The following is a 5113-nucleotide window of genomic DNA, read 5'->3' on the forward strand; positions in this document are numbered from 1 at the left end:
GCCATGGATAATGATCAATTATAAAAAATTTTAGATGAGATGGGTATGAGGGCGTGAATATCCGCACCTACCGGCTTATTTTGACCTTCCAAATAAAAGAGGTGGGTGACAGGTACATTTAAACTAACAAGCTAGTAACAACTTACTAATAATATCTAGTTACTTCACATTATAGGTCGTGGTCATCAACATAGCGTCCCACACAAAGTTAGAGTTTTAGGGGAGAGGTAGCAAACAGATCATATTCATACCTAACACAACTCCTAAAAAAATCAATTTTATTACACAAATTCTCGTGAGAGACGGTTTTTTGAAAGACTATCTCTAATTGGGCCGGCCCATTATATATTTTGTAAAATATTGTAAGTAGGCATTAAGAATGATGTAAGTAGACATTTAAGATATTAAAAGTACGCATTAAGGATATGTAAAGTAAGCATTAAGGATAATGTAAGTAGGCCTTAAGAATACGGTAAATAAACATAAATATTTAATGGGTTGGGCTCCTGATATGTCTCTAAAAAACGGTCTCTCAAGATATTAGTTGTTTTTATTATCTACAATATAAAAGCTACTCTTGTAATAGACCGTCTTTCAGTGAGACAACTTCTAAACAACATGTCCATATATTAATAATTTGTATTTGTTGAATTATTCAATTCGTGTATGAAATACGTGTCATGGTGAGACCGTATCATACAAGAATTAGTGTTTAATATTTTACGTTCTTCCTGTCGCTCCTCGTTGTTTATGGATGTGCTCAATATTCAACTTAGAATGTGTGGGCTTTTGATTAAGTCACTAAATAGTTGGGTATTTGGGCCACAAGAAAATAATGACCATTAATTTGCTCATAGTGCGACACAACCACCAACATCTTCAAATTTTTATTTTGTTTATTTATTTTTTTGAAAGAACCAACAGCTTCAAATAATTATGCTTTTATATTTTTTTTAATTTTTTTATTTTCGATGGGAAGCTTTTATGTTTATTTTAGATTAGACCTGATCATGGGCGGCCCAGCCCGGCACGAAAAAGTGAGGGTTTGGGCAGAAAATAAGTGGCCCGATTTTTTTTGGGACAGGTTTGGGATTGACATTTGGCCCGCAGGCCGCCCCGCCCCGACCCGACCCGAAAAAGAGTAAAGAATTATTAATATTCTTGCAATATTTTATTTGTTATGAAGTTTGATATACCAATTCAATTATTAATATTCTTAATTATATGTAATGAAAATTACAAAAGCTATATATTAATAATCTTTGCAATGAAATGATTAAAACAAGATATCACTTAATTATATTTCAACTTATAAATAAAAAATTTAAACAAAAATTAAGAGTAAAAAATTAATAATGACATTTTTCTAAGTTGCAATTAATTTGAAAGGGAAAAAATAATATTTTAATTTTAGTTTTATTGTATGATACAATTAAATAATATATAAAATAGGCCCGCAAGCCCGCATATTACGGGTTTAGACAGGAACTTTTAGGTCCGCATTTTAGCCCGGCCCGCATCAATGGGCAGTTGTTTCTCACTCGACCCGCCCCGGCCCGGTGTTTGATCACCTCTATTTTAGATGTTAAGATTAAGAGAATTAAATGGAGTTTTAGACCAGGAACTCATTCAAAACTTCATGTTGCCATTTCGAGAAGCATAAATATTAAAAGAAGCAATCATATTAAATTCACTCATTAATAAACGCTTTAAAACATTTTTTGGTTTTCTTACCTTAATCATTACTTACCATTAAGGTCCTATTTACGTTACTATAGTTTACTTCATTTATATTTATGACGAAAAAAAAATATTGACTAAAGTAAGCTTATATCTAAATATCTATTTTTTTTGTTCTTCTCATTTACTTTTTGCACAGTTTTTAAAGTGAAGTTTTAAACCTCAAAATTTCAAAATACACATTATAAAAAATTAGTAAAAATACATAATAAAAAAGTATACATTAAGACAATTCTAACGAAATCTCACATGAATACGTAACTTAAACAAAAAAACATTGGTATCATATTCTTTTGAAAATGACTGTGTTAATTTGTAATGATTTTTTCCCTCTAAAATGTTATAATGATGTCATGATTATTATTATTAATATTAGTTTTTGTATTATTATTGAAAATTTGAAATCATAAGATTATTGATTTAAATCAGTTCAATATATATTGTTTATTTTGGATGATTCTTTAAATTGATCAGGACAATTATACATTGATTTATGTAGTGCTAACGATATTACTTTCTTAATTTATATAAGTATTTTGGAATAATTTATCATTTTTGTGTATCACACAAGAAATAACCTAGTTTAATATACTAATTTCATTTACTTTTCCTCTTTGCGCTATTGGTTTCTGTTGGATTAAATTATTTTTTAAAATAAAATTTATTTTTATAAAATATCATTGTTTTAAGGAAAAATAAACATATTTATTAATCTATATGATTTCTCAAATATATATTTTCTAATATTAACTTTTTAAAATTTTTAAAAACTAATAATTAAAATTATTTTTCTTTTAAGTTTATATTAGAATCTATACAAAAAGTGAATAGAAAGAACAAATAAAAACAGAAAGAGAGTATTTCTAATAATTATGATCTCATTAACTTATATACTCCATTAATTAAGCGCTTAAAATATGTTGAGTCAATACTTGACCTATTAATTGAAATGGGAAGCTCTCTATCCTCTAACAACTCTGATTATATCTACATTACTTATGGAAGTTGTAAGAACTTAAATACTAATAAATGCCATTGTAATAAGGAAATGTAATTATAAGAATTAATAAAAGCCCTGACTTGTCTTAAATGAGCACCCATATAATTTTACTTGCTTTGATATATTATTTTAGTCTGTTTAATTGGATTTTCTTCATTATTATTTTGAATATGACATACCTATATATAATATATTCCACTAAAATCTGCAATTTTTTTTATATATTTTAGAATGTATTCCCTCCGTTTTAATGAATTAGCATTACTTTTCTTTTTAATCCATCCTCTTAAATTTACTTAATTTCTATTTTTTTCCATGACTCTTATTCGTTATTTAATTCCAACCCACATATAAAACTCTTATTCAAAACAAACCCAAATATTAAACTTATTACATTTTCATTTTGTTTATATTAGTTTCACTTTTCTATAGAATACACATTTTTTTTTATCGCTTATACTCTTAATCTTTATATTTACCCTATTTACAGAGGGAGTAACTATTAAAATATTTAAATAAATAATATCTCATCGACTATCACTTTTATTCATTATATTATCTTATTCTACTAGTAACCTATAGTAATAATATCCTACTAACGAGCTTAATCCATTTAAAATTCTCCACTAAAATACCCATTCACCTATGTAAATAATTATTTAATGGAACTATTCCTTTTATTGTCATATATTTTTAAGGATGTTATCTCTTTGGCTTTATCTGAATATTTGTGTTGTAACTTTAGTGGGACATTGCCGATTGGTGAGCCAGAGGTATCTATTGGTGAAGAAGTGGTTACTAGTACTACGAAATACAGGTATTTGGGATCAATCATTCTGAGGGAAGGGAGGATTGACAGAGATATCAATCATTGAATACATGCGAGTTGGCTCAAGTGGCGAGCAGCAACCGCGTGTTATGTGATAGGAAGTTCCCGATAAGTTATAGGTAAATTTTGCAATCAGACCTTCTTTGCTATACGGGACGGAATGTTGGTCCATAAAGAAGATTTTTGAACATAAGATGAAAGTTACAGAAATGTGTATGCTGAGGTGGATCTGTGGACACATATTGTGTAACACCCCTGAATTTCCAACCCCTTAAACGAAACTAGAATCATGAAGGAAGGGAGGAAATTCGGGTGTTACATAAATAGAAAAAGGAAAATAACTAAAATAAACGCTAAAGATTAATTGAAAAGGTGAATAAGTGGAAATTTCGGCAGCATTTCTGCTGAAAACTGAGGATGTGACAAGAATATAGAAATGGGTAACATAACTAAAATAATCTAAGGCCTTTAATGCCTTCAAGAATACGTCGCGACAGAAAGAATCATCGTCGGCATCACAAATCATCAACTCTAACGAGGATAGTGGTTCCAGTGTTAACGCATCGACCTGACGGATACTAAAGGAGTATTCTCACTACTATACATCCAAAAAGTACGCAGCGGAACTATGGATCATACAAGGAGTCACATGGCTCCATACAAAAGAAATTATACAATCCCAAAGGAAAACTTTACAAGTAATATAGAAGCTACAAGCATTAGGCAATTTGTACACAATTGTTACAATCGTACTCCGCTCTTTCCCCCAACGCAAAGCAAAAGAAGCTCCTATACCTGTCATGTCAAGCTATGATCCCCCTGCTGCTCAACATAATGACCATAGTCAGATGTGTCATAGTAGGAATATCATAGAGAGTCATGAACAAAAAACAACAAACACATACACGCCAGTTATTAATGAACTTATAGCAATTAGAGTCATTGAACAAAACTATAGACAACGATATAATATGGCAATAGCAAGTCTACTCATCTGTCTAAACACCTCTATTTACTCATAATTTCTCTTTCAAACTACTAATCTCTCAAAGTATATTCAAGGGTAGTGGATCCTTTTTCTATTCATGGTATAGTGACACGGCCAAGGGCGTTATCAACCACCCGGCGCCCATGGCAAAGTATGAGCTCATGGCCCCTCCAGCTGACCCTCTCGAGTCCTACCTTCGGGAAAACTAACACACTGGGGTACTAAACCAGTGAAGAGGCCTCCATATTGGGGTTTTCAAGGCCCGCATGGTAACACCTCGGTCAAGGGGCGGTATCAGCCACCCGACACCCAATAACCCAAGCATGCTCATACCCCCCCTTACGGTGGTCCCGTCGGACCTCACCTAGGGGACTACTAAACCAACCGGACATAATCCAGTTGAGTCACGTCAACTAATCATAAATCAGGGCTCAATAAGTAGGAGATCACTTCGATACCACACACAACCATGGTGCGTTCTCTACTATTTAGAAATCTGTTCTCAAAGTCTCCTAATGCTTTCATTCTACTTGCCTATATCACTATTATGACTATT

The sequence above is a fragment of the Amaranthus tricolor genome, chromosome 8 (genome assembly GCF_026212465.1).
Source record: "Amaranthus tricolor cultivar Red isolate AtriRed21 chromosome 8, ASM2621246v1, whole genome shotgun sequence".
NCBI classification, from domain to species: domain Eukaryota; kingdom Viridiplantae; phylum Streptophyta; class Magnoliopsida; order Caryophyllales; family Amaranthaceae; genus Amaranthus; species Amaranthus tricolor.